Source organism: Callospermophilus lateralis (genome assembly GCF_048772815.1).
Source record: "Callospermophilus lateralis isolate mCalLat2 chromosome 5 unlocalized genomic scaffold, mCalLat2.hap1 SUPER_5_unloc_2, whole genome shotgun sequence".
Lineage (NCBI taxonomy): Eukaryota > Metazoa > Chordata > Mammalia > Rodentia > Sciuridae > Callospermophilus > Callospermophilus lateralis.
The window spans coordinates 835821-862179 of NW_027510148.1; the positions used below are offsets into that span (position 1 = coordinate 835821).

Below are 26359 nucleotides of genomic sequence, written 5' to 3' on the forward strand. Positions count from 1 at the left end.
CTGTTTCAGACACAGAGAATGAGTAAGTTCTGGGCTGCTGCACTCAGGGGTAAACATATCATGCATTTCAGATAGCTAGAAGACAGCCTTCTTGCCACACAGAAATGGCAGGTGGAGGATTGCATTTAGAAATCAACTAAAACCTGCTAAGGGATGACTCAAGTCATTTACCAAAAATAAAAAGGCACTTTTTTTTCATTCTCAAGGTCTTTGCAGCATTTTGGGGTTGGCAACTAATTACCTGCAAGAGAAGAGGTCCACTGGGGCCTCCTGAACACCCACTCTCCTCTGTGCTCCCTTTTTTCCTTCTCAGTAGGAAAAAAAAAGGATTTGTAATTTTTCTCCCCATTTCCTGAAGTCAGTGCAATGTCTTATATTCAGCCATGAAGCTTGTCAGATTCAGGCGTCAACACTAAGTCCTCAAGAAGGGGCATCCCCAAGTGACTAGAAGGCAGGGCAGCCTCGCTCCCTGGGACACTATGAGCTCATGGCTCCCCACCACCAGCTCCCTCCCTCTGACAGAGATGAGCTTCCTTTCTGGAGGCAGGACCTGAGAAGGCTGGTCCTGGGACCTGGGAGGACTCAGGTCTAGGTCCACATCAATGGAGCTGGCAAATCTGGGCAGGGACCTCTGTGGGGGAACAGGGGGCCTCACGTTTTGTGGATCCTTATCATGACCACACTTAGTGTCCTGAACCATAAACTACCAGGCCTCTGCATTTATTTAACACTTCTTGCATTGTTCTCAGTGAGTTTGTATTAGTTTTCCGTGTTTGAAACTTTCTTTTTTTTTTTCAGTTTTTTCTTCTTAAATATTTCTTATTTTATTCAATTACATTCTTCACAGAATAAGAAGAAAAAAAAAACAATTCCTATACAAGTTCAAAAAAGATCCCAAATAGCCAAAGCAATTTGGATTAAAAAGGGACACAGCCACATCAATGTTTATAGCAACACAATTCACAATAGCTAAACTGTGGGACCAACTTAGATGCCCTTCAGTAGATGAATAGATTAAAAAAATGTGGCATTTATACACAATGGAATATTACTCAGCAATAAAAGAGAATAAAATCATGGTATTAGCAAGTAAATGGATGGCATTGGAGAAGATGATGCTAAGTGAAGGTAGCCAATCCCCCCAAAAAACAAATGCTAAATGTTTTCTCTGATATAAGGAGGCTGACTCATAGAGGGGTTGGGAGGGGGAGCATGGGAGGAATAGATAAATTCTAGATAGGGCAGAGGGGTAGGAGGGGAAGGGAGGGGGCCAGAGATTAGCAAGGATGGTGGAATGTGATGGACATCATTATCCAACGTACATGTATGAAGACACGAATTGGGTGTCAACATACTTTATATACAAATGGAGATATGAAAAATTATGGTATATATGTGTAATAAGAATTGTAATGTATTCTGTTGTTGTGTATTAAAAAATAAAATCAATTAAAAAAATAAGAATGTGGGAACAATCTCTCATTTCCAGACACAGCAGAGCCAACCAAACAGCACGGTACACAAACCAGTGGAACAGAACTGAATTCCAGAACTAAGCCCACATGGACAGCCAAGTGGCTCCCAACAAAGGTGCCAACGACACTGGAGAGAACACAGCCTTATTTTTGACTTGCTTGTGGCTTATTTCTAGGAAACAGTTTCTTTCTTCATGTTGACATTTTTTCCCAAAACCAGTTGAAGCACTTAGAGGACCTTTGGGGTCATTTCTCAAGACTGACTGAGGAGTAGGTGGAATCACCTCTTTTTGTTTTACTCCAAAGTGTCCATTGGGAGATTTTGATCTCCAAGGATGAAATTCCTGCCTGTGAAGTCTGGAATCAGGCAGGAGCTCGTGATAGACCAGTCCACATTTTGAGCTAAAGGACTGTGATATCAAGGAAACCAGGGTCTAATGTGACACAGAAATTACCTCCTTAGAGCCTGCTGAGAGCTGCCTGCAGGAGACCAGGAGAGTGGAACCAGTGCAGGGTGGCTGGTCCCACTCTTCCATGGCTCTGGAACACCATGATGTCCTAGGAGCACAGCTTGGAGGGCTTCAGGAACAGTGGCCTCATCCTCCATCTAGAGTCCAGAGGTCGACAGAACACCTGAGCTCACCTGCACATCTTTGGATCCAGAGAAGTGCCTTGCTGCATGTGTGTAGTTGAAGAGGCTCTGGGAGGGCTCTGTGGCTTCTGCTGGAACCTGCATGTCCTTCAGTCACCAGGACTGAAGCCACTGCTCAGGTGCAGGTGAGTCTGGCCCATGCTCCAGGGGATGCAGAAGGGGAGGAGGGCTGAGCCAGCACAGCCTGGGGAGGGACCTGCAGACCTCAGGGGTAATGAGCCAGCACAGGCTGGGGAGGGACCTGAAGACAGACACTCAGGGGTGATGGACTGGCAGAGAATGGGAAGAGACCCACAGATAGACCCTCAAAGGTGATGGGCTGGCACAGGCTGGGGAGGGACCTGCACAGACACTCAGGAGTGATGGAATGGAGGCCAGAGGTAAACTGCTTGGTGGTCTGAAGCAGAGGGCTGACACAGGCTGAGGCTGTCCCTGTCTCTGAGGCCTGTCCCTACCTGTCAGTGTAAGAGGAGCACAGGAGGAAGGAGTTCAGGCCATGGTGAAATCAGCCCCCTGGATCCCCAGATCAGGGCTGCTTGGCTGAAGTCTCTTTCATCTTCCCCAGTGACCTGAAAGAAGAGGGGCTGGGCATGCCAACTGATTTCCAGTCTTGGGGATCTCTGCTCCATACTGAGACTTAGTGTCTACACACAGGGTGCTGATGGGTTAGTTCTAGAGCTTGCCCATGGGAAGGCGAAGGAGGAGCAGCTGCTGGGACCTTGCACAACTGTGAGCAGGAGACTATCCAGTCCAGAGAGGCACAGCTGGTGAGTCCCTGTCAGCAGAGGCAGGCACCCACACCCACCCCTGGGGATTTGGGAGGGTTGCACAGCAGCAGCAGCCCCAGTGCACAGACCTTGAGAAGAGCCACAGTGCCCCCTACTGCTCACCAGGCAAACATCAGTCTTGTGGAAATGGTGTCAGGAACATAGGCTGGGAAAGCTGGGCCACACTCCCCTGCTCCATCTCAAAGTCACTCATGTGAGTAAGCAGCCTTTGCCTCTGGGGAACTCCTGAACTTCCAGGAGGTTAGGACATGGGGAATGTGGTCCTCACAGCATGAGAGGAGGTTGTGGGGAAGGGGTAAGAAAGCCGAGGGGGCTCTGGGAGAAAAGATGAAAGGACCTGGGCAGTGGCTTCCTCAGGGAACTGGGAGCAGAGAGAGTGAGGAAGTGTACTTTGCTTGCCAGGAATATAAATATAAATATAAACCCCAAAGGCGCATCCTCCAGCCACACCCCACCTGCCTATAGTTACTGCAGGTAATTCGTATCAGTGGATTAATCCACCAGTTAGGTAGCACCTCTCGTAATCTAATCATTCACCTTTGAAATTCCTTGCATTACCTTCCTTGCACATGAGCTTTGGGGGGAGAGTTCATTTCTAAAACATAACATTCAGCAAATGTCCTCTACTGCCAATCTTGACAGATGGGTCACCAGATGCTTGATAAACCAAAGGAGGCCAAATAATAAATGATCTTATGTTGTTCTAATAAGAAAGTCTTTCTTCTTTTTTTAAAAAACTATTATTTAGTTGTATATGGACACATCTATTTTTATTTTTATGTGGTGCTGAGGATCGAACCCAGTGCCTCATGTATGCTAGGCAAGCGCTCTACCACTGAATTACATCTTCAGCCCATCTTCTTTAGAAAAAGAAGATGTGTGTTCCCCCTTCTGAACAATGAAGAAGGGGTCATAGGTGATCTCTTTGACCAGTCTCTGGTCCGCTTCCCACAGCCCTTTCCTTGATTGGGCCCATCCTTGGCACAACTGCAGAGCCCAGGTTTCCTAAAAATTCTGCTGCTGAGTCAACACAGAGAGAACTCAACCCCTCCTGTTATCCTCTCACTCTTTTTTTTTTCCCCAGAGATTTGAATTTTTATTTTTTCAATATCTGGTCAGAAATCCAAATGGTTAGAATTGTTAGATATGTGCTTATTATTAGGGTCACAACATTAACTTACACTAACAAAGCATTGGTTTTTAAATTAATAGTACTATAAATATTATTATATAATAAAAATCAATTGTACTCTTGCACGTCAGTTTTTCCGCATTTTTTCCTCCAATACCATCATTTTTAAAATTAATTAATTAATTAATTTTAATTAGTATGTATGGAAGCAGAATGCATTTTGATTCATTGTACACAATTACAGCACAACTTTTCATGTTTCCGGTTGTACACAATGTAGTACCATATGTGCAGTCATCCATGTCCCTAGGGTAATGATGTCCATCTCATTCTACCATCTTTCCTGCACCAATGCCCCCTCCTCATGCTCCCTCCCTTTTGCCCAAAGTTCCTCCATTTTTCCCATGCACCCCTCCCCAATATGGTTCAGCATCCACTTATCAGTGAGTGGCCTTTGGTTTTGTTTTTTTGGGATTGGCTTACTTCGCTTAGAATGATAGTCTTCACCTCCATCCATTTACCTGCAAATGCCATAATTTTATTTTCTTTTAATGCTGAATAATATTCCATTGTGTATATAAATTTCTCATCCTCAACCCTTGGTAGCTTGCCACCTTGCCTGTCTTAAGCAAAGATCATCTTCCCTTGGGTCAACAAGAATCCCCCAACCACTGATATTTCATCCCAGTAATTTTGTATGCACAGAACTGCTCCATGCCCACCTCCCTTGGGCTATAAACCTCACTTATCCTCCCCTTATTGAAAGTTGGGCCTGATATAGCTCCCTGGATGGGATAGTCTTTACACTTCTCAATGGTCCTAAAAAAGGCTTTTAGAATATTTTTTTTTTTTTAAAAAACTGGTATCAGTAGGGCTACCTTCCTTTCTGTATGTCCCAGGAGAAAAACTCTTTTCTTCTCCAGTTTCTAGAGGCTTCCCACATTCCTTGGATCATGGACTCCTTGCTTATCTTCAAAGGGCAGTATTGTTGGTAGGTTATGCTGTCATCTCTGTGCTTCTCAGACTGCAGGTGGGAAATACTTGCTGCTTTGAAGAATTTATTAGAGAATTTGGGCCAATCAGCTTCATCTAGGATGGTCAATCTCAAGGTCTTCTACCTAAATCATATCTGCAAAGTCTTTTTCAATAGATAGCAACATATTCACAAGTTTCTAGGAAAACTACCCTGAATGTGCAAATCCCCGACAATTTCAATACACACAAAATTGAGGTTTACTTGATTTTGAAGGAAAAAGAGGCACAACTATTAAAGAAAAATGTCATACATGGAGAAATGATGGGTATCTGTGAGTCCTGGGCATCCTCTCAAATGCTAGCATCTGTGTGACACACACCAAACACTTGAGAATGAGCCACTCACACAAAGCATTCTTTAAAGAAATGCGTGCACATTTTTTAGTCATAGAATTTCATATATCCATCAATTAATTGTCCCTGTGGAAATTCAGCTGCCCATGATAAAGCTACTTGTACTTTGGTTAGAGCTATTGCAGAAGAGTTATCATGGTCCATTGCTCCCAGAATAAATTAGAAGGAACCTCATGGCAATTATAGGAACATTTTTAGACTCAGACTGTTGAGAATTAAATTGACTCTGTAAATGCACTTTAAATCAATTTTAATTTTAGCAATGTATAGGTTTTGACTTGTTTTCTCGAAGGAATTTGAAATTTTCAGACTGCCCACTTCTACCATGCGGCCAGCGCAATGGTTTCATTAATGAGGTTCTTGGCATAAAAGTTAGCTAGCGAGATCGAAATAAACACACAGACTCAGTTACCTTTTTCTATGACCAGGTCCGAGACGGCTCCCCTCTCTGATTCCCTCCTCTAACCGCCCGGCAGGGCAGCAAGGATTACTCAGGGCTAGCAGGAGAGAGAGAGAGAGAGCACGCCAGGGAGTAGCCTTTTATTGGGGAGCAAGAAATTCAGGGGATAATTCCATCCAATGAAGGTTGAAGGGGGGGCCGCACTCCAAGGTCAGGGTCAGTGATTGGGCCTCCGGGGTCAGTGGTCAGTTACACCCCCACACGGACAGGTTCTCTCAACAGGAGAGGGCCGGGAAAGCTCCGACACAGCCAGAGCGCCTCAGACCCTAACCGGGAGTCACCCAGTCACGTGTGAGAATGGCTTCCGACACCCACTATCTTAAAAAAAAAAACACAACAACAAAAAACCCTCTATTCCACAAGAATACACCCAAGATTGACATCGTGAACAAGACATTAAAAACTTTTAAAACAGAGGCAATACAAAATTTTGTGTGAATATAAAGGATGTGGATCATGTGCGTTAATAATTTACTTGGTATGGAAACATGTGCCAAATGCCTACGGCACAGGACTCTGCAGATGTGGGTGAACCGCAAGAATAACACAGTCTAAGGAGGAAGTCAAAAGCTTTGTGAAATGTCAAATGACAACTGAAGTAACTGCCCAGGAGCAGCGGCTGGCAGAGCCCAGAAGCATCTGACTAGACAAAGCGACCCTGTGAAGGGATCCGAGGAGGAAGAATCACACAGACCATCTCTGGACCAGCGGAGGAAGACGTGCTCACTCAGGCATCGGGTCGGAGAGGAGGTTCCAACAGGGGTGACAAGCATCTGACTTCCCTTGGGTGGCTATCTCTGCGACCTGGGGTTGAAAGGCCTGTGGAGCTTTCCCTAAGGGCAGCAGCTGGTCCATGGTGCTCTCCGCACCAGGGCCCCCCAAGCCTCTTCCCTCAGCAATCATGGCAATCTTTGAAGACAAGCTCACTGCAGTTCCCCCAGGAGACCTGGCTCTCTTCCTCTCCCGTCTCTGCTGTGTGGGCCTTCTTGTCCTCCAGCCTCTGCTAACACTTTGGTCTTTCTGGTCTGCCTTCCTCCCCTACAGATTCATGCCTCTTCATCCCTGAAAGAAAAGCTCAGACATCCCTGTTTTCAAAAAAGTACAGTGGCCTTCCTTCACCACATCTGTTGTGAAGTCTCTGGTTTGTTGATTTTCTTTCCTGGACCCAAAGCCTCCTTTGGATATTTCTATAGGCATATGTATTGATATATAGGAAATTTGAATTTTAATGTCTGTCTCCTCTCTTGAGACTGCAACCACACCAACTATGCAGAAACCAGCATGGATCGGGGCTGGGAGACCAAAGAAGGTGATTTCAGTAGATATAAAATCAGGGATTTTAACTGGCATTTTAGCTTGGCCATGTCCTACATCCTCATGTCCCTGTAGCCATCAACTCCAACACAGTCCCTTTAGGATGGTAATAAATTACACCATCAACATGGCATTCCAAACCCCACCCTTGCCAGGGACTACCACACTTTTCCTGGGAGAGGCCTTCTCTATCTCTATGTCCCACTATCCTGTCCAGTGCCACTTGTCACAGACCAAGGAGCTCCACTGCGATGACAAGAGAAAGGCCAGCATACCTCAGTCCACTCACCAGCAGAGGCCTCGGTCCCCACCCACTTGATCTGGGCACAGAGATGCTTCTCAGTGTCACCGTAATGAGTACGACCTGATTCTCATCAGCTCCTTACTGTAAATGTCCAAAATCATCGCCAAATATGATACCAGGGGTGCAGGTGATTAAGTCAGAGGGCAAAAGATGGTGATGTTGTGAGATCAACCCTTCTAACTGGAAGGAGGATGCCTGTTCACCAGCAGCTTCCTCAGCGCCACCTTCATATCCTTGTTTCTCAGACTGTAGATGAGGGGGTTCACAGTGGGTGGCACTACAGTATAGAATACCGAAACTAGCAAGTCCAGGGTTGATGGAGATTGCAGCAGGGGCCGTAAATAGGAAAAAAGTCAGAAGAGAAGAGTAGAGTCACAACAAGGAGGTGAGGCAGGCATGTGGAGAAGGCTTTGGACTTACCCGCTCTAGAGGGCATCCTCAGCACAGCCGAGAAGATGCGAATGTGAGAAATATCCATGAACGCAAAGCAGACAAAGTCCAACAGCAGGCTCAGCCCAATGACCATTAGCTCCCCAATGTTGTAGGAGCAGGCCAGGGCCAGCAGCTGTGGGATGTCACAGAAGAACTGGTGAACATCAGGAGACCTACACCTGGGTATGGAGAAGGTAGCTGCTGTGTGCAGAATTGCATTGACATCTCCACTGACCCAGGAGGAGGCTGCCATCTGCATACAATCTCCATGGCTCATGAGGATCTCATACCTGAGCGGGTGACAGATGGCCATGTAGCGGTCATAGGACATGACTGTGAGTAGGGCTACTTCTGTTGTGGCAAAGAGGAAGAAGAAAAAGACCTGGGAAACACACCCAGGGAATGAAATGGTGTTGCAATTTGTCAGAGAGTTTGTGATGGATTTGGGAACAGTGATGGAGATGAGGCACAGATCCGGGAACGACAAGTTCTTTAGGAAGAAGTACATGGGGGTGTGCAGCCCATGGTCCTTGGTGATGAGGATGATGATGAGGAGGTTCCCAAGGAGGGCAGCCAGGTAAGCCATCAGGAACAGCGCAGCATGCAGGATCTGGAGCTCCCGGATGTTAGAGAAGCCCATGAGGAAAAAGGAACTCCCAGAGGTGAGGTTGTCCATCTCTCTGGATGTCCTAGCATTTACTATGAAAAATAGAGAGTGTGAGCTCAGGCTTCACCCAAAGGCTTCACTCTTCTGTTTTCCTAATTCCCTTTTTCTCACTCACCTGTGCATGGATCAGGAAATGTGAGATGACCTGAAACTGACACCAGCAAGCCTCCATGAGGCTATTTGAGCACCGTGTCCACACTGTGTGCATGATGGAAGAGGGAGGTCAGCCTACTCCAAATCATGAGACTGTCATCTAATCTGCACGAAGGTCTACAATCCATACCTGACTCAAACGTCACATACTTGACACTAAAATAGAAGAGGCAGGGGCTTTGGAGCCATCAGTCCCAAATACAAATTTTCATTGAGGCACTTATTAACACTGAGACCCCGAATAAATTATCCAATCATCATTTCCCTTAATTTACAGTGTAAATTTTTCCACCTGGTCTCTGATTCATTTGAATAATGCACATAAAATATCTAACAGTTTGTGAACAAGAAGGTCTTTAACCCATACTACTTCCATATGGATTCAGCCTTCCTTCATTATAGCAAAGTCAGAAAAACATTGAAAATGTGAAAACAATAGAAAAAATACTGAGTGTTGCGTCTAGTTGCATGTTATTACTTTGAGCTACTTTACAGTGCTGGAGGTTGTCAACTATGAAGATCATTCTTCTTCATTGAAACAGAACTGATTCAAATTCTCATGTAGTGCAGTAGGTCGCTGCTCTATGGACCATGTCATTCATGGTCCACATTCTCTGTAAACCCCATCCTGCTCCATTTGCCTTGAGTGTGACACTTTGATTTGTCCTCTGAATCACTTGTGGTGTCTTGCCAGTCCCTCCTTATTTAATGAGCTACACCAAATTTTGTCCTGCACTTTTTATTGACATACAGTATCTGTGCATGTCTTGGGGCACAGTATGAGTGATAAGTAATGATGGAGTCAAAATAACCAGCATTTGCTTCTCTCCAACACCAATCACTTCCATGTGTTGGGTAGGAACATTTAGACTCTTCTCAGTATTTTGAAATATGTTACAGACTGTTGAAGGCTAAGGTCACCCTACTAGACACAGGAAGACAACACCACATGTTCTCAACTATTTGTGAAAACTGTAACACTGACCTCATGGAGAGGCGGGTGGAACAGTGTCACTGAGACAGGGAAGAGTGGGGAGGAGTGGGCCCAAAGAGGCAGGAAGGGCAGGAAGACACAGTCAGGTGAAATTCATTCTGGGTTCTGTAGCCTGTGCTTGTTTTATATTCACATGAGAGTCTTGATTTTACTGTCTGTCTATCTATCTATCTATCTATCTATCTATCTATCTATCTATCTATCTATCTATCTATCTATCTATGTATCTTATTCAGCACTTACCTGGATAGCAATTCCTAATATTCACAGCTACACTTAATGAAAATACTTGATAGACCTTAGGGGAATAATGCATCAGAGACAAACAAGAGAAATGCAAAGATGCTCTTCATTTTTTTTGTTGTGTCATAGTTTACTAAACCCTGCTGCTCGGTAGCACTGATCTGTTTACTGTAACATCCACACTAATTTCTTGCACATACAGGCCTTCTTATCCTCTCCAAAATCCTCAAAGTGGGTGCCCTTGTCTTTCAGGCTACACTGCAGTGAATCCTAGGCAGTTGGGGCACCAATTCCCCCCTTCTGTTCAGAACCGCCTGCTGGCTCTGCATTCCCCTTTGGGTCAGTCTGGGTGCCACAGCCTTCCAGCCTCACCTGTCAGTGGAGGTGGGCTGCTTGTCACCAGGCTGAGGGTAGGAAACACCTGCATGTCTCCACCAAGCACTCTCTCTCTTCTCGTTTGCTTTTCTGTTCCTTCCCATGTCTCAGAGGAGGAAAGGCCCTCTCCTTCACAGAGCTGTAGTGCAGGTTGCACTGGGGACACTGATGCTGTTTTGCAAAGTGAGTTTAACATCCACTTTTCCAAATGTGTTCTGAGGAGCCAACCTAGGCAGGATCCCTGTGTGAGGGCTAGCAGCCACTCCAGGGCTCCCCCTTGACCAGTTCCTAACCCAGTGCTTATTTGGTGAATGCCACCAATGTTTTTTCCTGAAAAATGCTATTAATCATTCACACCAAGCTTTTTGTTTTGTTTTTGATAAAACTTCTGCACTTAAAGACTTTTTGCCTCCTGCCTCCTAGATCTACTGAATCAGAAACCCTGGGACAGACCCAGGGCAGGAGTGGTGATGCCCACTCAGATAGACATGGCACCTGCTGGTGCTGAGGCTTTTACTGGAGACCTTTTTTTTTTTTTCTTAAACGTATTTGTACCCATCACTTTCCACTTTCCTTCTGTCTCCTGAGTAAACACAGACTTACTCTGTCATTTCCAGCTGTCAAAATAAATTCTCAGCAAAAGCCCCTCTTCCTTCTGGAGATCCAGTAATTTATCTCAAAACTACTATGCGGGAATTACATTTTAATTCTCCAATAAGTGATAATAGAATAATTTCCTAAACAGTACCTGGAATAAGCATGTACCATGGCACCCAGGGGTCCAGGCAAGGGCAAGCAGCAAGTGTGTCATGAGTTGGGAGGAAACAAAGGGGATCTGGTGTAGAGAATGGAGGAAAGGGGAAGGTCCTTCAAGCTCTGCTCCTCCAGGGTATGTGCTGAGGCGGAGGTCTGAGAGGTGCTGGAGGAGGAGGTGGAAACTGGTGAGGAGGACTGGAGGCTGAGAGAGGAGTTCTCACCTGTCCTGCCTCAGCAAGGGCACCAGGGCCTGCTGCAAGGCCACAGAGAGGCACATCCCTTACACAGCTGCTGTCCACATTCAGCAACTTGCCAGCTGAGAGTTTGGGGGACAGGGAACCAAGTGAGGATGCTAGTTTTAAGAGCACACGAGGGCGCCATCTCAGGAGGTTGGCAGGACAGGGTCACACCAGGTGGGAGAGGGAAAGAGAAAGCACAAAATAAGGAGGAAAAAAATGCAGGGAAGGTCAGATGTGCTCTTCAACAGGTGAGGGAGAACAGAGGGCAGAACAGAGAGCTGGCTGCAGAGCCCTGGGGATGAAGTTTGCTGGGAGCCATCAGCCAAGTAGGTATGACAATCTCCTTGCCAGCTTACTCCCATGCTGTCTAGTGGAAGGACTTCTGAAAGGTGACCTTGCTCAAGGACCAGGGTGGTTTAGCATAATAGGAGATTAGGGTGTTCCCCCTTTAGAATAGGGCATATCCTGCTGCTGAGTTCCTCTTGAGTTCTTAGGGTCAGACAGTATATTTTGGGAGAGAGAAGCCCATGTGGAGTGGATTTGGGCAGAGTAGTGGATTTGGGCAGAGTGTGGATTTGGGCAGAGAGTGGATTTGGGCAGAGAACGTGGATTTCCCCAGAACGTGTTTGTAGACGGCCGGTGTGAGTTCGGGAATAAAGAATTGCTGTTTGAATCTTCAAGCTGTGTGGAGACTCGTGATTTGTGCCCAGCCAGAGACTGCGGCAGAAGTTCTCCCATTTGCTCCCAAACTGGGAGGGAGTGAGAGGGACAGTCCCTGCTGGCCTCATGGTGTCTCTGCCTCTTTCCCACTGCCTCCTTCTTCCTGACCTAGCTGTCCTGGACCCAGGGCTGTAGGAGACTCCTGTGCAAATGGGAGACAGAGTAGCAGGGCTTCAGAGTGTTTTTGCCTCAGGGAGGGTGAGCAGCAGCTTTGGGTGCACACGTGATTTATCCGTGCTGCCTTGATTAATGTAACATAAAACGTCACAGCTCCTGCTAAGAACTTCCTGGCATTGCTGATGTGTAGTTAGAAGGGTGTGCTTGGGGAAAGCCTTCCTCTGTCTCTGGAAGCACCCACAGCCTGCCCAGGGCTGGTGCCCCTGGCTTCCCTGGCTGGGCTCCGAGTGGACAGGAAGACCCCACAGTGCCTTTGAAAGCATGCATACACCCACTCTTCTTTGATCACCCAACATATTCAGAAATTATTATAATTGTATCAATTCAGAAAGACCAGCTAAAGTAGATTCTAATTGAAATGAAGTGGAGGCTTCTTATATTTTTGGAAGTTTCTGAAAATATTTCTGGGCTCCAAAATAATTTTAATATATATTGTTCCCCTTTTCAATATGAATAACTCAGAAGTTGGCTCCTAAGGTCCATGTGAGGAGGATGTGTCCAGTTTATGGAGCTCACCCTCCTGGACTGTGAGCTCCCTGTGATGGCTGCTGCTCCTTTTTTTCAGAGTAAGGGGGCTTGGGAAGGTCTACATTGTGGAAGGCTCGCCAAAGGCAGAACAATTCAGTTGAAGAAATTCACTACTGGGAAACTGAGATCCTGAGTGCTTAACCTCTACCAGCCATAATCGGAGTCTTTCCACGTGTTACTATAATTTATATCTATGCTAAGATCAACCTGTAATATGCCACATAATAAGGTACATATTTTTATAAATATGCAATTTGCAGTGGTATTTATACATAATACTTATATCTTTATAACAGGGAGGGAGTGCCATGCAGGAAACCTGAGCACTCAGCCCACCTCATATAGCAGGGGCAAGACCTGAATGCAGGTGGCCAGACTCCACAGGACTCAGTGGCGATAACTTACCTGCCCCCAGATGCCTTCAGGAACAGCTCTTTTTTCCTGAAATTGAATAGAGAGGCACTCTATCACTGAGTTGCTTCCCCCATCCTTTCTGATTTTGATTTTGAGACAGGGTCTCTGCAATGCCCAGACCTCCAACTTGCATCCTCCTGCCTCAGCCTCCTGAGTGGCAGGCCACCTGTGTACCCAGCCATAAAAAAGTTTGAAGAAGTGACCTGGTAACTGGGCTCCTCCGCAGTGTGCCTCTTGTCCTGAAAACAACTTCACACCCCAGCTTTCTGTTCCTAACACACATGCAGTATATCAAGCCTAGGGTCTGGTGTCAGGTGGCCCCAGGGGTCTCCTCCACTCCATCTCCCTGTGGGCAGCCAGGAGGTGAGTTTAGCATGTGTTCTGACTTCCCTGCATCACCTGATGCCTCTCCTGAGCTTCAGGGCAGACCCAAGGAGCACAATCCAGACACATGGGTGCAGCTAGCCCTCACAAAAGTGACTTACATCTGTGGTCAGCAGCCAGGTAGGAGACAGTGTAACCCTGGGGCCTGTTCAGCAGGGGGTGCAGCCCCAGGACCAGGACTGCTACTCATGCTGTTTCTGCTTCACAGGGATTCCCTGAGTGGGCAGGTAAATACCAGGGGAATAGAGCCAATTAGCCATCACACTGTCCCTTGTTGGAAAGGAACTTCTCAGGAAGCGCCTCCTTCACTGCCTCAGTGGCAGCACATCTCCAGACTGACTACTCAGGCTCCTTAATCAGCTGTAATGATTCTTCCTTTTGTCCCTCTTCTTTATTGGTCCCTCTTAGTTATGTATGACAGTAGGATTCATGTTGACATAATTATAAAGGCATGGAGTGTACTCCGTCTTCACTCCCTCTCTCCTCCCTCCCCTGCCCCTTCCTCTACTCTGCTGGTCTTTCTGCTCTTTACTTTTGGATCTCACCTATAGGTTTACTTATGCATGTTTGCATGATCATCCATGATCCTCTGTGATACATGTCACTTGTGCTGACTCTGCCAGGAGCTGAGTGTGATGGTGAAGGATAGTGAGTGTCTCCAGGACTTGATAAATGAGGGTCCCCGATATGATTTCAACCAAAGTTGTCAGAAATTATGATCATTTCCATAGATTCTCAGGAACCATCTATACTTAATATTTCTTGAGTTTTCTGTATCTGAGCTTTTGTTCACTGGTATATGAGAGTCTGGCTCTACCTTGTATTCCTTTCTCCCACACAGTAATGGATATTCTCTCTCCTTCTAGAGAGCATGTGCGATCTAATATCCTCATACTGGTTACTGTTTGGAGAAGTCCTACAGACAGGTGGACGTAATGCAAACTAGTGTGCCATCAAAAGAGGGAACACTTAGCTCAGGGGCATCTACAGTCTTTCTGGATATTTAAAAAACTGAATTTGAGTGTGAAAAAACAGGTTCTAATCATATTTATTTTCCTGAAATGTCTTTTTAATTTTTTTGGTCATATCACATTTTTAAATCCATCTGAGTGTTATTAATATGTTAAAAGTCAAAATATGTTAAAAAATTCTGTCTTCCCACAGAGAACCAGGTTGAACTTCCAAAAAGAACACCTTACTGTGATTTAAGGCTTTAGGTGAAGCCCCAACAGGGTGGGCACTATTGACACAGATGGCAGAGTGTCTGCCTAGTGCCCCTCTGTACCACCCTTGTCATCCTTGCTTCGGGGTGCGATGAAAGCTCCATTTCAGTGAAGTGGATCCATATAGAAGGGGTTAATTGTTTTCCAAACACTTAACAATGGTTTTAGATTTATCATATTTTGCCAGAATTATTAATTAAACTAGGGGAAAATTTCTTAGTAAATACTTGTTTTCTTTAATGTTCTATAAATCACAAGGCTATAATTGAGAAATTTTTATTTCTCAATTTATCCTTCCCTTATTTATCTTTTCCCAAGAACTTTTTTCATAATTTTTGTAGATACATTTCAAATTGTTCATTTGCCAATTAACAACTCTGAAATGTATGTCATCTCAAAAATAGAGGGAACCAGATGCTATATATTTCCATAATTTATTCTTAGAAATCAGCTTCCCATCCTTTTCTGCAAATGGGTATACATAGTCCTTAAAAAAGAAATAGGACTTTGCAGAAATCTTGTGATATGAAAATAAAGCGGTCATCCCCAATTATTCTGGATGCTGTGTTAGCCGTAGCATCCTGGCACCATTTATTATATATATTTGAAAATATTGTCCATTTATCTTTTTATTCCATTATTTAAATCTGAACTATTTTAGTATTGATATGAGGCAATAAGTTGTCTCACACACACACACACACACACAGACACATACACGCAAACACACACACACAGTCACACACACACAGACACATACACGCAGACACACACACACAGTCACACACACACAGACACACACACACACACACAACCCTGGGATTTGAGGGTAAGCATGACATTGACCTTGTCACCCAGGCCCTTTCATACATACAGAGGCAAATGATGATTCTGGCTTCATTGATCCGATAACATTAAAGTGCTCTGGGCCAAACACCAGAGTAATCTGTACTGAATCCTACAGAAATGAGAAGCCAAACCCAGCTGAATGTCTCTATCCACCTCACTGTGGGACTGCACTATCTCTCTATCCACCTCACTGTGGGACTGTAGTGTCTACTTATGACTTCATCACCACATCAGCACTTTATGTTTGTGTAGCTAGAGTTCATGAATGAGACGATCCTAGCACAAACACCAACAGATATTTTGAGTGTGTGATTCAGTTTTAGGGCTCTACACATTGTAAGCAATACTATATTCTAATTTCTACAAACTTTACACTTTCTCAAGTGTAATATGAAACTCATATATATGTGTCAAGATTTATTCTACTGGATATGATGAAAATATGTCCTGACTAATGAAAAAGTAATGATAAAATTTATTTAATACTAATTTTGATAGTTTTTGTTGTTGTTGGATCATTTGGATTTTCAAATTTTATGGCCATTCAAACATAAATATATTGCAGTAAGTAGATATATATCTTATTGTATATTAAAATTTGACAATGGGACTGGGAATGTGGTTCAAGCGGTAACTCAATCGCCTGGCATGCTCGGGGCGCTGGGTTCGATCCTCAGCACCACAAAAAGATAAAATAAAGATGTTGTGTCCACTGAAAACTGAAAAGTAAATATTAAAAAAATCTCTCTCGGGGCTGGGGATGTGGCTCAAGTGGTAGCACGCTTGCCTGGCATGCTTGCGGCCCGGGTTTGATCCTCAGCACCACATACAAACACAGATGTTGTGTCTGCCGAAAACTAAACAATAAATATTAAAAAAAAATTAAAAAATCTCTCTCTCTCTCTCTCTCTCTCTCTCTCTCTCTCTCTCTCTGTCTCTCTCTCTCTCTCTTTAAAAAAATTTGGCAATGATTTTCAATTTTCAGGACTCATATTTTAATTTATTTATTTAAATTAGTTATATATGATAGTAGAATATACTTATGCACTTTGATATATCATACATAGATGGGATACAATTTCATTTTTCAGAGTGTACATGTTGCAGAATCATATTGGTCAGGACTCATATTTTTTATGAACCCAATGTTTTAATTGGATTGCATTGGTCAAGAATTCCAATGTACATTAAAAATAATGATGTAGTAGGCATCTGAGATTATTTTTAATTTAACAAAAATATTTTCAATGTTATCTAGTCCTCAAAATGTTGTGACTTTATATATATAATATACATATTTATATGTATTTGTATATGTATAAATATAAATATTATATATATTTATATACATAAATATATATATATATATATATATATATATATATATATATATATATATAAAACCATTTTCTTTTGGGTGGGTACATATATATTGGTGTAGAGAGTAGTTAGCAGTTAGTGCAGAATTTAGCAGCTTTCTTTTTTTTTTGTTTTTTTTTATGCTTCATTCTTTTTTTTATTATTATTTTTTATTTTTATTTTTTTCATCTTTCATACATTTGATTCATGTGAGTTATGCTTTTCCATTTTTACCCCAAATACAAATTGCAGAATCACATCAGTTATACATTCACAATGTTTATATAATGCCATATTAGTGACTGTTGTATTCTTCTGTCTTTCCTATCCCCTACTATCCCCCCTCCTCTCCCCTCCCATCTTCCCTCTCTACCTCATCTGTTGTTGTTCCATTCTCTCCCTCCCCCCCTTTCCCCTCACAACCTCATATATGTGATTTTGTATAACGATGTGGTTTTCCTTCCATTTCCATGCAATTTCCCTTCCCTCTCCCTTTCCCTCCCTTCATTCGTCTCAGTTTAATGTTAATCTTTTTCTCATGCTCTTTCCCCCTGTTCAGTTCTTAGTTGCTCTCCTTAAATCAAAGAAGACATTTGGCATTTGTTTTTTTAAGGATTGGCTAGCTTCACTTAGCATAATCTGCTTTAATGCCATCCATTTCCCTGCAAATTCCATGATTTTGTCATTTTTTAGTGCTTAGCAGCTTTCTTTACAGCATCTAAGAACCTGATCATTTGACTTTTATTTATAGATCTAAAGTAGTAAATATGAGTGGATTTTATAATATTCATGTCTCTCTAAATATGTTGGATTATATCTGTGTATCACCACCCATCATATCAATTTTAGATTTTAGAGAATTGCTGCTCTTATTTTATTAGAGTCAAGTCTGTGATGTATACTAGAGATTATCCAAAAAGCAGACTTCAAAGGATTAATTAATGTGTGATGCATCTTGACTAGTAAACAAACAGCTTCATGGTAATTTCAGAAGTAAACTCCATTCTTAACTCCATTATGAAGATGTGAATGTGCAGAGGAAAACATGTAGTGAAACTTACTATGGATATGCCTGTTTCCAGATATTTGCATTTATTTATTTATTTTGAGAAAAAGAAGAAAGAAGTATTGCTTTGCTAGCAAAGGAGAAACACAGGAGACTTCTGTCCCAAAGGCTGTGACTCTCTTGATCAGGAGGGTCAAGGGATTTCCCAGATATTTGCATTTATTAAGAAGCAAGTCACTGAGAAATTGGGTATTGCCTAATGTTTCCAAAGGGTTACACCAAGATCAAGGTACATGAGGCCAAATAATTAAAGATGCAAGTAAAAATCAATTGATTTGGACATGGAAAAATCACAACCAAAAAAATAAAAATCCATGAACATGCTGTGTGAAAAGATCAAAATAATATTTTAATCTCTGGTGAAACTTGCATGCTCTCAGGATATGAAATGTACATTTTAAACATATACTTCTTAGCCAGATGTGGTGGCACACCTGTAATCCCAGCTCCCTGGGAGGCTGAGGCAGGGACCATGGTCACACCATGGGAAATGCTGGTGTTACAGTTATCAAGATGTGATGTTCAGGGCAGGTATAAAAAGCAAAGTAGGTATAAAAGCAAAGTTAACTCAAAGTGGATCAAGGAACTTGATATCAAATTAGAGAAATGGCATCTGATAGAAGAAAAAGTTGGCTATGATCTACATACTGTGGGGTCGGGCTCCAAATTCCTCAATAGGACAACATAGCACAACAGTTAATAACTAGAATCAACAAATGGGACTTACTCAAACTAAAAAGTTTTTTCTCAACAAAAGAAACAATAAGAGAGGTAAATAGGGAGCCTACGTCCTGGGAACAAATCTTTACTCCTCACACTTCAGACAGAGCCCTAATATCCAGAATATACAAAGAACTCAAAAAATTAGACAATAAGATAACAAATAACCCAATCAACAAATGGGCCAAGGACCTGAACAGAAATTTCTCAGAGGAGGACATACAATCAATCAACAAGTATATGAAAAAATGCTCACCATCTCTAGCACTCAGAGAAATGCAAATCAAAACCACCCTAAGATACCATCTCACTCCAGTAAGATTGGCAGCCATTAGGAAGTCAAACAATAACAAGTGCTGGCGAGGATGTGGGGAAAAGGGTACTCTTGTACATTGCTGGGGGGACTGCAAATTGGTGCGGCCAATTTGGAAAGCAGTATGGAGATTTCTTGGAAAGCTGGGAATAGAACCACCATTTGATCCAGCTATTCCCCTACTTGGTCTTTTCCCTAAAGACCTAAAAAGAGCACACTATAGGGACACTGCTACATCAATGTTCATAGCAGCACAATTCACAATCGCAAGACTGTGGAACCAACCTAGATGCCCTTCAATAGACGAATGGATAAAAAAAATGTGGCATTTATACACAATGGAGTATTACTCTGCATTAAGAAATGACAAAATCATAGAATTTGGAGGGAAATGGATGGCATTAGAGCAGATTATGCTAAGTGAAGCCAGGCAATCCCTCAAAAACAAATGCCAAATGTCTTCTTTGATATAAGGAGTGTAACTAAGAACAGAGTAGGGACAAAGAGCATGAGAAGAAGATTAACATTAAACAGGGATGAGAGGTGGGGGGGAAAGGGAGAGAGAAGGGAAATTGCATGTAAATGGAAGGAGACCCTCAGGGGTATACAAAAATACATACAAGAGGAAGTGAGGAGAAAGGAGGAAAAATATAAGGGGGGAGAAATGAATTACAGTAGAGGGGGTAGAGAGAGAACAGGGGAGGGGATGGGGCAGGGGGGATAGTAGAGGATAGGAAAGGCAGCAGAATACAACAGACACCAGAATGGCAATATGTAAATCAATGGTTGTGCAACTGATGTGATTCTGCAATCTGTATATGGGGTAAAAATGGGAGTTCATATCCCACTTGAATCAAAGTGTGAAATATAATATATCAAGAACTATGTAATGTTTTGAACAACCTAAAATAAAAATTAATTAAAAAATAAAATAAAAAGCAAAGTAGGAAAATGCTGGCAAACTTGTGGAATGTGTCTTCAGACATTGCTTTCATGAGTGGATGGCAGCAGTTTCTCTAAAGTTAATTCAGTGTCCTAATAAGTCCCATTTCTATGTATTTATAAATAATATGAAAACTGATCCTAAAAAGCTTTGCTTGTATGCAAATATCCACAGCAGCTTTGTAAACAGAGACTAGTGCCCATCCACACGTGAATGGATAAACAAACTGTGGCAAAACAGACAAAATCAAACTGCCGCAACAGACCCAATTTCACAGGCGCAGCAGTAAACAAGCCCCAAAGAAAGACAGCATGCTCCTGATGCCATTCATCCAGTTCTCCAGGATGGGCAGAGCGTGCTTCTGGGGACAGAAATCAGAACACTGGTCACCTTGGCCTGGGAAAGTTAGCTGGACATTCTCACTGGGCAACATTAGGTGTGATGGGGATGTTCTGTGGTTTGATCACATCATTTTTTTGCTAGGTCTAGAGGGGTCACCTCTAGATGTACAATGTACAATGTACAATCGACATTGCCTATAACTGACATCTCCCCACAGTGGCTGTGCTGACTTCCATTTCCCAGCAGAGCATGGGGCCACGGGCTCCTCTGTGTCCACATCCCACCAGCATCGTTGTTTGCTTGGTTGTTTTGATTAAAGCTATTCTGACTGGGGTGAGAAGGAATCTCAATGTAGTTTTATTCACATGTTTCCAATGACTAAAAACATTTAGCTATTTTCATATATTAATTGGCCATTTACACTTCTTTTGTAAGTGTCTAGATTATCTGCCCACTTGTTTTTTTAATTACAATTAAATTTAATTAAAAATTATATCAGTTTTTATTGGTGCATCATAATTATACTCACAGTGGGATTCAACAAGCCATGCATTTGCTCATTTTTTAAAATTAAATTACTTGTTCTTTTGTTGTTACTTTTCTGCTTGTGTTTTGTCTCTAGTTCTTCACGTCTTCTAGGATGGATCCTGCCATTGCAGAGGTCTTTCGCCTCCTTGGTGAGGTTAATTTCTAGCTATTTTTGTGTCTAATATGAATGGGATTATTTCCCCCAGGTCCTTTTCCAACAGGTGAACTTGGGTTGTACAGCAAAGCTACTGGGTTTTATGTGCTGATCTTGACTTCCTGCTCTGCGGGGTTTATCAGTTTCAACTGTCTTTTGGTGGCACCTCAGGGTTGTCAATGGACTCATGTCATCTGGAAGCAGGACTAAAGTCACTTCCTCCTTTCCTGTGTGTGTCTGTCTTTCTCTTGCCCCACTGTTCTGCCTGAAATATTAAGTACCATATTAAAGAGGGGTGGTAAGAGTGGACAGCCCTGCCCTATTCCTGGTTCTGGAGAAACTTCTTTCTGTTTTCCCGCTCAGTACCATGTTGTCCATGGGTTCGTCCTGTGCACCCTTTATGTGGTTGAGGGGTGACTCCTCTAGACCTAGCCTTTCATTGATTGCTTAGGACTCAGACCATGTTCCATCCTCTGTCTGTAAATGTTGATTTGATTAATGTGGTCAATAGTGTTTTTCAGATCTGTATTGGATTATTTTATCTGCTGAATTTATTAATAACTGACATAAGGGTGTTGAAGTCTCCCAATAAAATTGTGAATGTGTCTATTTCTCCTGGAATTTTAGTAGTTTTTGATGTCCTTGTGTCTGGGGTATACAAATTAAGAAATTTTACATCTTCTTTGCAAAATGACCTGTTTCATATATCTAATTCTGTTATTATTCCTAATTACTTTCATTGTTCCAAAAGTCCTTGTCTGAACTCAACACAACTGACCAATTTCCTTTGTTTAGTTTTAGCAAGGTGGTTCTCTCTCCATTTCTTTACTTTTAATCTACCAATATCTTTATATTTAAAGTGATTTTTAAATAAGTAAGCATATAGTTGATTTTTATAATCAACTCTGAAAATTTTCATCTTTTAAGTGTTCTGTTTTGAACATTTATATTTAAAGTAATTATTGAAAGAATTAATTCAACATCTACAATGTTTTTAATTCTTTAATATTTGCTTTTTTATTTGTCTCTTCTTTCTGACTTTTTTTTTTGTACTGGTGATTGAACTCAGGGGCACTGGACCACTGGGCCACATCCCCAGCCCTATTTTATATTTTAATTAGAGACAAGGTCTCACTGAGTTGCTTAGGGCCTGGCTTTTGCTGGGGCTGGCTTTGAACTATCAATCCTCTTGCCTCAGCCTCTTGAGCTGCTGGGATTACAGGCCTGCACCACCACCCTGGCTGCTCTCTTTTTTTTCTTTCTTTCTTTTTTTTTTAAGTATTTTATGTGATTTAATTTGTCCTGTCTTTTAGCATACTAACTATGTATCTTTTAAAAAACTTTAGTGGTTGTCCTTTAATTCTAACATACATTCTATCTAACTTAGGTCCACTTTCGAATAGCACTGTGTCACTTTTTGTGCATTGAGAAACCTTAGAGAATTAAGTAACTCATAATATTCCCCCAATAACTGCCCAAACAGTACCGTTGTGGGAAACAATAGCCTGATTTATGTTTATTTGAATTTTGAAAGGTTTCTAATCATCTCATTCCCCAAATTGTGATTGTCAGTTCTGCATGTCACTGCATGTCATCCTATCATGTAGATCACAAGGAAACTCTTTATTTTATTTTTAATTAACTTGATGTTATTGCAAAGAAGAAGCTGTCAAAAGCTAAACCATGTTTAAAATCAGATTATTGGGTCTAAGGTTCAAGCTCAATGGTGGAGTATATGAATAGGTTTCCATTTCCTTTTTTACTTCTATTTCAATATGGCTTTACTTTTTCAACAATTTCAAATTTCCAACTTTTTTTCTCTAAAACTAGGGCTCATTTGTTTTGCTTACCAGATTATTTACTTAGTTTCCCCATTTTCCCTTAATTTTTTCACCCAAGAGATCGCATTGAGTTATTTGATCTTTTCACAGTCACATTCCTTAACACCCTCAGGCTGAGCCTACACATGTCTCTAAAGCTCCAATTCTTCTTTTTAGTGGACTTATTCTCCTTCATATTGACGCTGTGCACCTTTTATAAAACTAAAATAGCCATCTTCTAAGCCCTGCAGACTGATCTCTTAATCAATTAGCACCTGCAAAAAAACTAGATGATGAAAATCCATGCTACATTCACATGCTTCCTAAGGATTTTTTAATATAAAATCCTAATTTTCATAATAATTGCTTGAGGTAATAATGAGAAATTCCACCTCATATATGGGAAAATGGTGTTTATACAACTATGCAGGATTATATGACCAGTGACTAATGATAAAAATATTATAATTTAGGAGGAATTAAACACTAGTGTTTTGGTTTGCGTTTGCTGTTTTAATTCAGAGGAAATTCGGTGCACCATTTCTTTTTGTTACTTCTCTTTTCAGTTTAAGCAGGCAAGTAAGATTTGACAATGTACAGTACTTTCCATATTCTAATATGCTTCAGGTAATAAATGACCATGAATTCTCATCCTTTTAAAATTAATAACAGTTACATTCAGTTACAAGGAGAAAACATCATGGCTGAATACAAAGTGTGACTATGATCATAAGGAAAAGATCAGATAAGGACAGTAGCCTAATTAAGAAATCAGGAGAAAAAAGTGTGCTACACGTCATGCCCTGATAGAGCAGTGGGTACCGGGATATAAGCACTTAGTGGATGTCAGCTTCAGTGTTATTATAGGTGAGGTCATGGCAGCGAGGGACCTCTCCTCAGAAGTGGAATTACACATCATGACTGCTGGGCAAATCTTTGGCTCAGAACCTAAAATCCAGTGGAGCATTGATGGACAGTGAATGGATGGCCACCACAGGAAGACACTGAAGGTGGCCAACACAAAGCATGCCATGGAGGAGCTGGAGTGTCCACATGACGGGTTCTGAAAGCTGGAGGAGATGGAAGCGGCCACCTGGTAACAAGCTATGGGAACCAAGAGTGATCGCCATGGTCTCCAGTATTCACACAACAGGTAACAGAACCAGTAGAGAGGAAGGGTGGTGCAACAGGAATCCATGCCAATAGGTGTTTGTCAAATGCACCAAGAATGTGAGTGGAAAGCAGAATCTCTTCAACCAGTTGTGCTGGGAAAACCACACAGTCAATGTAAAGAATGACAGATGCTTATCTCTCACCATGGACAAAAATCAACCTGAAATTAATCAAAGACCTAAGACCTGAAAGTACGGTTGAGGGTTTGGATCTTTGAGCATTTTGTGTTTTTTAATGCCCAGATGCTGGTTCCACATGAAATACGTGACAATGTCTCAGAACCAGGAGATAAGATGATATCTGGATGTCAATCATGCCCTGCTGACTGCAGATTAGCATTTGCTTAGAAGAGAAGAAGTGATATTGAAAGTCCAAGTTCTGATTGCTCCATGTGGTGCTATTCACAGAGGATGAGAATGCAGAAGCAGTCCTGGTGCCTTCAGTGTGGGGTGTGTTCAGGGCAGCTGAGAGAGCATGATGTAAATGTGCTTCAGAAAATGAAAGGTAATGGAAATCATGCTGAAAATCTCGATGTTTCAGAATAGACATGGCAAGAGTTCCTGAAGGATTTTTGTTACTATAGGAGCATGTACTATCCATGTGTTTAAGGAACTGAATAGACACTTCATGGAAGAAGAAATACAGGTGCTCAATAAATATATGAAAAAATGTTCAACATCTCTAACAACTAGATTAATGTCAATTAAAACTACACTGATATTCCATCTCACTCCAATCACAATGGAAATAATATTAAGAATACAAGTAAGTACAGTAAATGTTGGTGAGGATGTGGAGGAAAAGATTCACTCATACATGGCTTATGGGACTGCAAATTGGTGTGACCCATCTGGAAAGCTGTATGGAGATTCCTCAGAAAATTTAGAATGGGACCCATTTGACTCAGTTTTCCCACTCCATGGTATATATTCAATGGATTTAAAATCAGCAAACTACAGTGATACAACCACATCAATTTTTATAACAGCTCAAATCACAATAGCTGAACTATGGAACCAAAAGATGAATGAAGAAAAAAATTCTGGTATGTATATACAATGGAATATTGTTCACCCTTAAAGACACTGAAATTACGGTATTTTCAGGTAAATGGATGGATCTAGAGACTGTCATGCTACATGAAACAAGCCAATCCCCCCCCCCCAAGAGGCCAATATTTTCTCTGATATGTGAGTAATAAACACACAATGAATAGGGGGGTGAGGGGCAGAAGAGAAGTACAATAAAATAGACAATGGGGAATGGAGGGAAGGGAGGGGGATAGGAAAAGGAAAGACAGTGGAATGAGTCTGACACAATTTGCCCTGTACACACATGAAAACAACACAGTGAATCCACCATCTTGTACCTCCACAGAAATGGAATCCTAACTAGAATAATAGATATTCCAACCTTGTATAAAAACATCAAATGGATTCTACTGTCATGCACCACTGAAAAGAAACAATAAATTTTAAAAAAGATTTTTTTTTCTTAAAAGGTAACCTCTCAATGATGAAGAAAGGAGACAGCAGGAAGAGGAACCAAAAGAGTAGTTTAATTGTGTAACAGGGATGGAATTCTAAAGATTTCCCAAAAGGAAAACCAGATAAAATAATGGTGGTGGAGAAGGACAGAGTCCTGCTTCAGCACCAAGGCCACCTACTGACCTCCTTAACCTGTTCTTTCTTTAGGAAAAAAGGGTGCTGGGAAAGCCACTGAATTGAGGACATATTGACTGTAGACAACAATATCCTTTAGAAGGATAAAGGTGAAATGAGAATGGGTTCTACTCTTTGGATGTCTAATCAGAGGATAGGCTGAATAGTAGAATCAGGAATGGTCAGGCAGTTTGAAATAGAAGGAAAGGAATAAGTAGATTGTAGACAGATTAAAAATGTCGTCCTTATGTTATATTCAGGGAAATGATATCAAGAGAAAGATGGAAATTCATGATTAGGGGCCACAGCATGAGAGTGATGATAAAGATTTGAGAATACCATTCAAGAAAACATCAGAGGAAAAAAAAAACATGAATTCTTACAGATACACTGAATGGAAGAAGAATTATTTAAAAATGATTTTTTATGGTACAATCTGAAGAAATCAAGATTTGTATGTTTCTGTGGTGGAACTGTATGTAAGACCATTGAAGTAAAGGACCTTCTGGGGAGAGAGGAGAAGCAGCAGGTGGTGGGTGGGGACATCCACAGGGGGAGACTCAGCGGGAGAGCAGGGGAGGGATGGAGGAGGTTGTCTGCACCCCCTGGGCA

General features: G+C 42.0%; 1 pseudogene; it reads right to left on the minus strand.

Annotated features, from left to right (window-relative positions):
• Positions 1 to 7690: 7690 nt before the first annotated feature.
• Positions 7691 to 8622, minus strand: LOC143400282 (olfactory receptor 14A16-like; annotated as a pseudogene).
• Between the last annotated feature and the right edge of the window lie 17737 nt (positions 8623 to 26359).